This window comes from Alligator mississippiensis, chromosome 3 (assembly GCF_030867095.1).
Source record: "Alligator mississippiensis isolate rAllMis1 chromosome 3, rAllMis1, whole genome shotgun sequence".
NCBI lineage: Eukaryota > Metazoa > Chordata > Crocodylia > Alligatoridae > Alligator > Alligator mississippiensis.
Window position 1 is genome coordinate 45,526,048 of NC_081826.1, and position 12,698 is coordinate 45,538,745.

Sequence of the window (12,698 nt, forward strand, 5' to 3'; positions counted from 1 at the left end):
GTGGGTCCTGGCTGGGACATTCCCAAGCATATGCTAACCAATTTCTCCACCGCACGTGTTTCAAACCTAGAAATGCACCGGTGATACTGCTCTGGGGTTGACTCTAGTGGTTATTTTTAAGCACGTTGGAGACAGGTTTCAAGAGAGGCTGCACAAAGATATCCATCAACAGCTTACCAATTTGTTTTATGTTTGGAGTATGAGAATGGGTATGAAGAGTGTGCCTAAAAATGTACAGGCATACTCCCAGGCACCTAAAATAAAGCAGGGTTTCTGTAAATTGCTCTCTTGGGCTCCAGGTGTACCAAGGCCAGGTATAGACATTAAAAGAACCCAAGGTGGAATCAAGCTAAGTTAAATGGTTTTCCATAAGTGGCAAAGTCTAGATCAGTAGCGAATAGAACATACATTCACCCCTTGGGAGCGGGGGAGCAATTCTTAGACTGGGTTCTACCACTTTTACACCAGTGTGTGTGTGCTGAACTTCTGTTCAGTTATGGGTATAGACTGGTTTCTGATCATTTATACCAGTAAAAAATGTAATGTCCGTATCTGGCCTTAAAGTTCTTTTGTGCATCTCCCTGTAAGGACTCATGTGTAAAACAAACATTTGATAATAGATAATAGGATGTTCTAGTTAGCAGATAAAGGTAGAACAAGATTTGGAATCATAGAAAAGCTGGGCTCCAGAGATTGAGTCCAACCTCCTGCTTGAAGCAGGATCACCCCTAAGATTTAATGACTAGAAATTAGACTAAATAAATTCAGACAAGCAATAATCCATGATGTAGTGGTTGTTGCTCCATCATTGGAGATTTTTAAATCCAGACTGGATGTTTTCCTAAAAAAAAAGTACACTGCATTTCAAGCCAGAATTAATGCAAGGAAGTGCTGTGGCCTATGCTGCATAGGAGAATACAGTTATCCCTTCTGGCCTAATGATCTATAAAAACAATCACAGAAAACATTTTGTTGACAATATGAAACATTTCAACCCCCTCTTCTGAAGGATCAAAGTTTTAAATACTGTATTTTTAAATACTAGAATTATTAAATTAATATGATTAAATAGGTCAAATATTCATATTATTAAGATTTATCTCATTGTTACCAGAAAAAAATTAAAAATAGTCATCCTTTTTATAGGCCTAATGGCCCTGGTTGACAAACCAGTGAAGTTACTATAAGAAATCAAGACTTTTCATTATTGTATCATTTTCCACACACATCAGAGAAAGCCCCTGGCATATTGCTGAAGAAATCCACATCAGCAAAGGGAGTAGTTGTTTTTTCCCCCTGAAATGTTGACCTGACTGGCATCTGCTGAACCACATGCAGCAGATGTTAGTAGAGTCAGCGTTTTTTCCTCAGTCCTTTTTTTCTCTCGTGATTTGCGAAGCATTTCAGCATTTCATGGGGACTCTCATTTTGCTGTATCGTCCCCTGCAACTTGAGTTAGACACATTTAACTTGCAGCTTTTTCCTGTAGTACACAGATCATCTCAAGTCATTGCATACGATCAAATACCCACAGAAAGGCAAAGCATCTGACCCTGTACTAAAAGAAATGTCTCTAGAATTGAGAGTACCACTCTCAATGCACCATTTGGTTCAGTGGATTTTCTCTAACATTTTGTTAAGGTGAGGGTAGAGGTCAGAAAAAGCTGGATTTAAAACTTTTATTAGTTCGTTTTAGTGGCATCAAGATGAAGGCCAGATTTGCAAAAGTTAAATCCTACACCACTTGAGTAGGATTTTCAAATGAAGTTAGCTCATAAGAACACAAGGTTTCGTTTTGTAATGCATTCTTTCCACTCAATTTGCACAGGATATTGGTTCTGAGCAGTACACCAAAATTATTCCAATTCACCCCCTCATGCTTTATTAATCAACTCTTCCACATTTCCCCTAACCAGGCCAAACTCAACTAGCTGTCAGGATAGTTACCTTATGCCGCTGCATGGATTTTATTAGCATAATACAGTGGTGGGTCTTTGGTGTTTCACTGTCAGACATTTCTGTATGAATGGGCACTCATGAGGTTGTGCCCCAGGTTAGGTTGTGCCCCTAGGTACTCACCAGGTTGTGAAATTTGGGTTCCAGTAAGATGAACCCAAATGCTCTTATATTTCCTGGGTCTCAGTAAGCAGCAGCACTTTCCTTATCTTTCCTAGTACACTGCCAGGCTATTGGCTCTCTGCCTACTGCCCATCATGGAAGTATCATCTTGCAGTATAGCAACTGCAGGTCACCAGCCTCAAGATATGCCAGTAGTTAGAAACACAATGACATGAATTCACAGAGTATCCCCCAAAATCACAAGCTGCAGATAAATAGGCTCCTACCAATAGTATACCAATATTTTGCATCCATTCAACTTCTGAACTTCTTCACCGGGCCAAACAAGAAAGGAAAGCCCATTCCTGAACCCCAGCCTTATGAGTACCACAGTTGTTCTTTGATATCATGTTGTCAGTAGCAATATTCAGAATTAGAGACAAATATTCCAAATCCTATAAACCTGAGCACATCTCATCTTTTTTAACACATTTAGTACGCACACTATGCATGGTGGGAATCACTGCAATTGTTTCAAGTACTGCATGAAGCAGGATAAGGATTAAAAGGAAGTTTTTATAATGTCAGAGACTGAGATCCAGGAACAAAAACACAGGCATGTAAATTAAGGTGTGAATGTGCAGACCAGTGGATTTATGTGTGACTAGATATTTTGTGCACAGACCTCCCCTTTTCACATTTTAACTGATTGATGTGTACAAACATTTGCATAAATGTCATGCTTTGTTTCTGAAAATATATTTTTAAAGACTATGGATTTCCCACATTCTGTGTGTAAAATAAATAAGGTAAGTTTTTTACACCAATTAAATTAATAGAAAATCATTTTTGGATGCTCATCATACCCACAATAACTGTAGTCTGTATTTTTTTTTTTTGTGAATCTAAAAAAAAAAAAGTCATAGAGGCAAATTCTCCTCTCAGAGGTACATATACAACTTTACTGAAGTTGGAGAGAGCTTGCATATGCAAAATGACATATTTGTCCCCTACTAAATTAGCTATTGCTGGAAGGCCCCATGAAGACAACAAACCTTCTGAGCCCATATTTATATAGCAATGTATATTGCCACCTTTACTGGGTCTCTGAAATTAAGAAAACTGACACTAAAAAAACCAAACACCAAATTACAAGCTTTTCAAATAAGAAGCCCCAAAATTACCCTCTTGCCTTTGTCCCAAAACTAAAGTCAACAGATTTTTATAGTGTGACTAAGGAAATTGGCCAGAGGGGATCTGGGAAATTGGCCTTCCCAGATCCCCTCAACTTCAGCCACAGGAACTGACAGGGGAAATACTATCTCCTGTCTGAGGACATGGGGGATTCCCACCATGCATAGTGTGCGTACTTAATGTGCTAAAAAAGATGAGATCTCATTGAGGCGGTGATGTTGGGAAGGAAAGCACTGACAAGTTTCACTTATGAAAAAGAATAAATTTTACTTATAACAACAAAAAATATAGTTTGCACATATGACAGTTAGTAAAAGGTTAAGCTAATAAACAGACAACATAACAATACAAGTTAAAATTGGCAGTGATAATAAAACAAACAGACAAATTAACCAAGAGTTCCCACTTGGTTAGCAAATTATCGATAGTCCCTCAGTCAGAAGATACACATCAAGTTGATTCAGCGAAGTCAGGCGTCCCCGATCTACACTTTCGGAGGGTTGTACCACTGTGGGGAGGTCCCTCTGTCAGGATCTGGTCTTTGCTCACACAGGGAATAACAGAGATCCGGGGTAATGGGACAGCAATGACTCTTCTGTTCCGTCCTTCCCAAGGGTTACTTAGTGTGGTTATATAATCATTTATAATGTTATTCTATAGCTGTTATCCTATGGGGTTAAAAGGTGTTAGAAATCATTACAATAAGTTACAACTCAAGCTTGGGTTTACCCAATAAGCAAATCACACTACATCACTTTGGGGTCTAAGATTAACATGTCCCTGCCTAAGTTTATTTGACTGACTCTAAGCAGAAAAAAATTATAAAATTAGCTAAGTCTGCGGTTATATTCTTTAGTTCTGCTTTTTAAAAGTCATGCTGTTTCAAGATTAGTATAAAAGCTATATATAATTCTTGTGGATTATACTCCAGACAGACAAAAAACAGTTTTATAAGCTGTATTTCAGATATCTTCAAAAAGCAGATTTCTTTTGTTATAACTGCTTATTAACTCTTTTGGTTCTGGCTATCACAGGCCACCATGACCAGATGGTCCAGCAGCTGGGTCCAGTCCTGAGTCCTGTGCTACCAGAGCCAGCACATCCGCAGGGCACCAGCCGAAGCTGCCAGTGACCCTGATGGCACATCCCATCTGTCATCTGGTCCCTCTCCCGTGTGCACAGCTGCAGGTCCTACAAAGCCAGGAGAAAGAGGTTGTTTGTGAGAGTTTGCAACATTTCTCAGATAAGATGATCTGTACCAAGGTGCCATGCACTGCCTGGCCTCAGATTGTGGGTTGTGCATGCTTGGGTGCCCAGGGGCCATAGAATCATAAAAAGTTAGGGTTGGAAGGGACGAAGAAGTCATCTAGTCCAACCCCCTGTTCAAAGTCCCCCATTGCCACTTACTCCCCAGGGGCCAGTGGGCTACTACTGGGTGCTGGCCACAGGCAGCCTGCCTTCCCTGCTCCATTCCCAGATTGGACCGGGCTTGGCTCCTGGCAGCACTTGCTGCTGTGGTTCCAGAGCGACTTTCCCCCCCACAACCCTTCTCCTCCTTCAGGATAGACTATCTCCTGTGGTGCTGCCTAGTCCACAGTGCCCAGGCACAAGGGGCAAGTGGTTCCCACCCAACTGGGACACAGAGCTGCTGGCACCCCTGCCCTCCCTCCAGACAGCCTCTCTGGAGAGGTACCCTGGAGTGAGTCCCTCCACCCCCTGCACCAGCACTGTGCATGCCCATGTTATGAGTGTTATGAGCAGTGGGAGTATTCAGTGGGAGCTGCTGGCAACTGGCAATGCCATGGCCAACTTGTCCTTATGGGCAGGGCTCAGGCCAAGGACTTGGCAAGGCAGGTGCTAGCCCAGGCTCCTGGACCTGTATGACAATGCTTCAGGTGGGGAATGTACTGGGATGGGCTCCTGGTGGGCTGAGGGTCCCTCCTGTGGTGATGCATCTGCGGGTGCCAGGCCATAGTGGAGGCTTGGGCAGGCTGCCCATACCCAAATAGATGGCGCGGCTGCTGCCAGGGGTCCTGGGGTGTGAGAATTTCATCCAGCTGCCACATAAAGGGCATAGACTTTCAGGCAGCCCCCAACTGGTGGTTGTGGTTGGTGACAGTTTCCCACTGTGCCTGCAATACCTTGACCTTTATGTGGCACTGGTATACTGGTATACTGACCAATCATGCCTGCACTCCCACATTTACGGCCTGACAGCCCCTTGTAAATGTGCACATTGGAGCACCTGGTCCACACAAACTGGTTGAGAACCTCAGCCTTGCCCCACAGTGCTACAAGGTCCACAGTCTCCTCCTGGGACCAGCTGGGGCCCTGGGAGGTGGTGTGTATCATTAGGGAAGACATCAGCATGGCTTTCTCGACAGCTCATTGGACCTCCATGCATCAGTCCTGGTGCTGGTTGGCCCGGCCAAGTGCATGTAGCACCCAGTGTAGGGGCATGGCATGGGACAGGCAGGTGTATGAGACTGCGGTGCCAGGCACCAGCTGTAGGGTCCAGGCAGGCTGCTGTGGGTCACCTGGGGCCAGCTGGAGTGAGACCCAGTGACCACAAGGTGGCTGCAGGTGGGCCCAGGTGCTGCCAGGCCTAGGAGGTGCCTCCATGGCAATATGGTGCCAGGGAGCAGTGCTGGGTTGTGGGCAGACTACTCCAGCCGCTCTGGGGCCAGTCCTAGAGGATGTAGTGGCCAGAAACAGCCACAGGCTGCCAGCAAAAGCCCCTGGGCTCCAACATCCCAGCAGGCTCTTAAGGGCCTGGGGCTAGGGCAGGAGAGTTTCCCATCCCTAGAGCCCTGAGGCTAGCCTGAGGTTATCCCCCTAGTAGTGGGGCTGAGAAGCAAATTTGCTCCCAGTCAGCATCTATATGTGTGCTACAGCACATTAACTAATCATGAGTAAATTTGCTACTTGTACTTACAGGTAACAAATTTAACCACGATTAGAGCAATTTACCGTGCATCAAGCATCTGCACATGTAGATGCAGATGCTTACTGCACTGTCATTTGTGGTAGTCTCCAGTAAAGTGTCTCACATAGACGCACCCAGTATCAATATGGTCCTTTACCCAGGATCCTGTGAGCCTATATTCACTGAATTACTCTTCTGTCATTGCAATAACAGCACATTGCCAGTTCCCTTATCTCCTCTGCATTTTTACCTGTGGCACATTGTCGGGTGCTTTTGTTTCTATTTTCATTACATGGTTTGTGGCTGTTGTATGTGAAGGGTTGGAGTAGATGGTTATAAGGACTCTGGTTAAAAGGTTTCCTGGGAATGCAGGGGACTGTATTCCTTGGCCCCTTCCAGTCCTGTGTTTCTTCAGTTAGCAAGGGAATATTACCTGTGTTCATCACATAAAAGAGATTATCAACCACAATTAACAACAACAGCCCCACACCAGTGTACATCCTTGTCTGAAACCTGACTCAGGGTGTGACTGAAGATGCTCCAGCATTATTTTCTCAGTAACCTTCCTCTGTTAGGGCAAAGACAATATAAAATAACAAAGATGTTAATGACAAAGATGCCTTCTAAAGTACAGGCCCCCATGCTATATAACAAGGTGCTATCTGGTGGTGGTCAGCATATATGTGGGGAATCATGTTGCCTTAGCAATATATTCAGGGTGCTGCAGACATAGCTTAGCAGTGGTAATCATTCACACAGCATAACACATTGCCTAGCAACAACTCAGGGGCTCCCCAATGGCTGCAAGTACATGAAAATTACTTGGAGTGAATGAATTTGAAATGAAAATGCTTGGAATATTCTCTGTGTAGCACTTTCAAGCTTTACATAAGTTCTACTAAGGGCCTCAATGTCCAAGATTCTTCCATAAAATAATTTACAGAAAGCTGGAGTTCAGCAATCACTACAGGAAGATCTGTTACTGAAAAAAGTAATGGGCAAACATAATGATTATTTACATACTTGATGTTTCTTTACCCAATTGTCACAGATGTAATATAGGAGAATGAGACAAAACACTATTGATTTCAGTGAGAGATTTGCTGGATTAAAGATACAGTAAAAAACTTACTAGTGATTTCCTAGTTGTTTCATAATAGCCTTCACAGCAAGGAAGGAGAAACAATTTGATTTTTCCTTTCTTGGGAAGAGGTTCTCATTGAAAAAGATGGACTAAGCATTCTTAAGTAAGCCTTCCTCAAATTAGCCTTTCCTCATATCCCATTATAGCACCATGAACTTCAATTTAACCATCAAAGTTGTGTCAAATACTGATGTCACATGGCTGCTAGCAGGCAGTAAGTTCCCACAACTCTCATACAGATATATGAAGAAGTCTTTACAAGGTCTGGCTAGAAAACAAAAACAACAAAAAGAATGTGAACCATAGGTAGAAAAATGTAACTCTTGAATGCAAGCCATGCTGAGAACAATGTGATCTCATAGCCTCAATAAAGTCAGTGTGGGTTAGTTGTTGGAGAGAATCTCTAAGGAAAACCCAGGTGCTGAAGGAAGTTGTTTTGGTTATGGATACAATCCATCTTCTTCAGCAATCCCCTACAGTTGAGGATGATTGTCTTCCATGATTGTCTTATCTCTATGTCTGAAGATGGCTGACAAGGCCTATCCAGGACCAATCGACTCTTTTGTAGCTTGGGCACATGTTTCCATGTGGGTTCTTGGTTCAGTCTGCAAGATGCTGTTTCTGCTGCTCCTGTTTTTTTCATCTCCTATTGTCATCACAAGGTTTGAAAGTACTGAGATCCTTGCAGCAGACTCGTTCTCCATTTGGGCTGGTCCTGGGTGATAGTCTCCTATAAATTGAGTCGCATTTTCCCAAGTTGGCCTTGAGGACGTCTTTGAAGTGTTTTCTCAGCCCTCCTTTTGAGCATACGCCTTTACTGAGATAGGAGAATAAAACTTGCTTTGGGAATCTGGAGTTAGACATCCAGATGATGTGGCCAGCCCAGTGAAGTTGATGTTGGATGGTCATCGTATCAGTGTTCATGGTGTTTGCTTGCAAAAGGACACTAATCTTGGTTCATCTTGTCAGTGCTGATTTGGATCACTGCCTCGACACAGTGGAACTTTCCAGCACAAGGCACAGTAAGGCAGGGGAATTCTCGGCATGGTGAAGAGTTCCGGCGGGGATAGAGTTCCCGCCGAGGAAGTGCAGATTTTCATAACATGATTGGCTGATGTTAAATTATTCCCACGTGGCGGCTGGCAATTGGCTCGCTAGTCGTATAAAAGGTTAGGGGCGTTTCTGCCCTAGTGGGAGAACTCCACAATTCCCCCTGGAGTGGAACTCCGGCAGCTTGATCACCTGCCAACGACTCCCCGTCGACGAAGCCTTACGACGTATCCTCCGTGTTGCATGCCCGAGTTAGACCCGAGCTACCCGGTCTACAAGAGCTCCTTGATTAGGGACTAGAGATTAGAATTGTTGCAACTACGATAGAAGTGTGAAGTCACTTCTTGCCTGCGCTGTATACGACTCTACAATGTAAGTAAAGCCATCTCTGTTTTTCCAATTGATACGTGTCTCGTCTGTGCCTAATTCCGCTCCGGTGATAGAGAGTACCCATCTGCCCGTCACGGGATCGCAGCCGCAACCCCAGCTAGCGTTCCCGAGGGTTCCCGATCCTCGATTCCCCCTCGGCCCCCACACATCTATCTTCCCATTGGATTCAAAGAATATTCTACAGGCAGGGCTGATGGTACTTCTCCAGTGACTTGAAGTGTCTCCTCCACATTGTCCATGTCTCAGCTCTAAACAGTAAGGTGGGAATCACAATTGCTTGATAAACCATGAGTTTGGTTTTGGATCTAATGTCATGATCTTTGAACACCTGTTTCCTGAAGTGTCCGAAGGCTGCACTTGCACATTTGAGGCAATGTTGAAGTCCTTTGTCAATGTCAGCCTTCTGCGAAAGATAGTACAATAAATACTCAACTTTCTCCAGTCTCACCATGAACCTGAATTATTGGAGCTGGTGACTGCTCATTAAGAGCTTGTTGAAGGAGGACCTTAGTCTTCTGAATGTTAAGCATCTGCCCCATTTTCTTGTATGCCTCAGTAAAGATGATGATGATTGCCTGAAGGTCTGATTCTGAATGAACATAGACTACAGCATCATCAGCACCTCATGCTTGATGATTGAGGTTGTGGTGGTCTTGGTTTTGGCTCAGAGTCAGCTGAGATTAAATAGCCTACCATCCATTTGGTAGGTTAGCTCCACTCTGACTAGAAGCTTGTTGGTGGTGAAATGTAGCACTGCAGTAAAGAATATCAAAAAGAGTGTTAGAGCAATGGCACAGCCTTGCTTAAATTCCTTGTTAACTTCAAAAGGATCAGTGATAGGTGATTATTGAGAACCACCACTCACATACTGTCATGAGCAGGCAAAGAATGGTGATGAATTTTGGTGGGCATCCATACTTCAGAAGGATCCTCCACCGTACTTCTCAGTTAACAGTCAAAGACTTTTGTGAGGTCAAAGAAGGCCATGTACAGAGGTTTATATTGTTCCCCGCATTTTTCCTGTAGCTGGAAAGATAAGAAGATCATGCCAATTGTGCCTCTTGATGTCCTAAACCCACATTGAGACTCTGAGACGAGCTCTTCAGCAAGTGCAAGGAGATGGTTCAGGAAGGTTCTTGCAATGAACTTACTTGTGGTGGACAGCAAGGCTATATCTTTAATTTCCACAGCTGGACTTGTCTCCTTTCTTGAAGACTGTCACAATCATAGTGTCCCTTAGGTCATCTAGGATTTCCTCATCATTCTAAATCCTTGAGGGTACCAACAAGCTTCTAGTCAGAGTGGAGCTAAACTACCAAATGGATCGTAAGCTACTCTGAGGGCATGGAGCTGTGATGTGAGCTTCTCTCTTCCCTGCTTGAAGATTTCAGTAGGGAGTCCATCAGCTCCAGATACCTTGCCATTCTTCATCTGCTTGATGGCTTTCCTCACCTTGTCAAGGGTTGGGGGGGGCTTCTGAGATTGTCTCTCACTGGGTATAGAAAGATGGAGTTTAGAACACTCTCATCAACAACACAGTCTTGTTTGAGGTCCTCAAAATGCTCCTTCCAATAGGAGTGGTTGGCTCCCTTTTCCTTGATCAGGTCTCCTCCAGTCTTAGGTCTCAAGGGGGTTTGTCCCTGAGTGTTTGGACTGTAGATCGCTTTGGTGGCATTGAAAAAAATGTGCATATCGTGGATGTCAGTGAGATGTTGAATCTCCTTAACCTTGTCTTCCCACCATCTGTTCTTCATATTGAGAGTCCAACCCCTGTCTTCGCTTGCTGGAGATTTAATTTCTTTTTCTTGGAGTTGGTGTCATTCTGACAAGCACAAAAGGCCTTGCACTTGCAGTTGATCAACTCTTGGATCGTCTCTCTCATCAAACCAGTCTTGATATTTTCTGGTAGAGAATCCAAATGTCTCTTCGCAGGTACTGATGAAGATAGATTGAAGGCACCCCAAGCACTGCCAGGATTCTCCCACTGCTGTTGTTTGGAATTCATGAGTTTTTTGTTGAGGCACTGGTGGAAGAGGTCTCACTTGATTGGGTCCTTGAGTCCTTTGATGTTGATCTTCTGTCGGCATTGTTTCTGCTGCAGATCCAGGGATCCAGTTTGAGTGACATAACTGAGTGGATGAGTTAACGATTGGTCCAGCAATTGTCAGCTACTAGTATAGCTCAGATGATGCAGACATCTTTGTGATCCTCAGCATGAACAATAACAAAATCAATCAGGTGCCAATGCTTAGATTGGGGGTGTTGCCATGATGTCTTGTACCTGTATTTCTGGTAGAACAGGGTGTTGGTGATGGTAAATACAAGTTTGTGCATTTGGTCAAGAGGAGGATGCCAGTGAACCTGACCTTTTTTACTCTTCCTTGCTGATAGTTCCATTCAAGAGGTTTGAGTCCCTTCTAATTCTGACTTTGAAATCACCAAGAAAAATAAGTCTGTCTCCCTCCGGAACATCAGATTGTACGTGATCAAGATTGGTGTAGAAGTCCTCCTTGATTTCATCAATGGCATCAAGAGTATGGGCATACACTCTGATTGTCTCTAGTGGGTTATGGAATAGAGAAAATCCCACACAATTTACTGATTCGTTTTGATGCACTGGCTGGGGGAGTAGTTAACTGATTGCATGATTTCACAATGATTACACACTTAATTTATACAACACAATTTTATTTTAAAACTCTTTGCTACGCATATAACACTGCTTAGCTTTAAGAAACACCACAAACATTAAAAACACAATAATTACATATATCAGAAACAATGCTCCAAATGCACTTCCTTCCCAAACAATGCTATAAGAATTAGTGTTACAAAAACAACTACAATTACAACTAAAAATTAAATTTGAATCAATACTATTATTTTTCATATTATACTTACAATCCTAGAATTCCGAGAACCCAAATACCAAAATATGGTTTCATTCCTCAGTAGTACGATTCAATGGGTTGGCCTCAGTAGTACAGTTCAATGGAATGGGCTCACCTCAGCAATACAATTCAATAGGCTGGCCTCAGCAGTGATAGGACTAAGTCCCCTTCCTTCAGTCCCTTTCAGGTGCTCCGCAGCTTCAGCGTGAACTAAGAGATTCGTGTTCACGGAGAGGGTGGTTCAGGTGATCAGTCTGATCCGGGCTACACTTGCGATTCTTCCTTGGTTGTTCTACAAGTATAGTCACCTCCCAATTGGGACAGTAAGTTACAGTTTTTATTGAGCAAGCTGCCGTCAATGGGCTCCTCCTACTCAAACCTGTCATTACTCCCAAATTTGGGCTCGGATCTTATTCAACAGATTCTTTTGCCTTTGTTGAGCATTTTAAATTACCTTTGGGAAACTTCCATATCACTGCAAATGCCCTTTTCTTACCAATCTGGTCAAAAGGCCTTAGGGTTTGATCTCTCGGAACTCAGGATATTTGCTCTCTTTGTAAAAGACTTCTAAAGATAAAATTCAAATTAAGACTTTAAGCAAAGTCAGGACCTTTTGCACGTAGTCCCAAAACAATGACTTAGATAAGGAGATAAATCTTATCTTCTTCCTGAAACTGGCTAATGGGCAACCTTTACAAACATTCAAACTATTTCATTCAATATGACACTGATGACAGTGGTGTATTGGCTTCCCACCAGTTTAAGACAGAGAGTCATGAAGCACTCATTAATTCTGATTGGGAACTCAAGTTGATTTATGAGTTCAATTTTGACAGCAAAACCAACTCTGTGAAGCTGGTGTTCTCTTTCCTGTTTACTATTCCAGAAAAAGGCATGGCTGCTACCATGTTCTTTGAGCTACCCGCCTCCCACTTGCCAGGTCTTACTCAGTGCAGCAACATTAATGCTATGTTGCCTGAGTTCTCAAGCTATGATTGTGGGGTGATGCTCTGAGTGATCACTATTAGGATTGTCCATGAAGGTC

General features: G+C 43.3%; 1 long non-coding RNA gene across 1 annotated transcript; it reads right to left on the bottom strand.

Moving 5' to 3' along the window:
* Positions 1-3,499: 3,499 nt before the first annotated feature.
* LOC132249271 (uncharacterized) lies at positions 3,500-11,647 on the bottom strand. The gene is made up of 2 exons (XR_009460674.1): positions 6,429-11,647; positions 3,500-4,443 (listed from the first exon to the last, which is right to left on the bottom strand). It is a non-coding gene; the product is annotated as an uncharacterized LOC132249271 (long non-coding RNA).
* Positions 11,648-12,698: the final 1,051 nt, after the last annotated feature.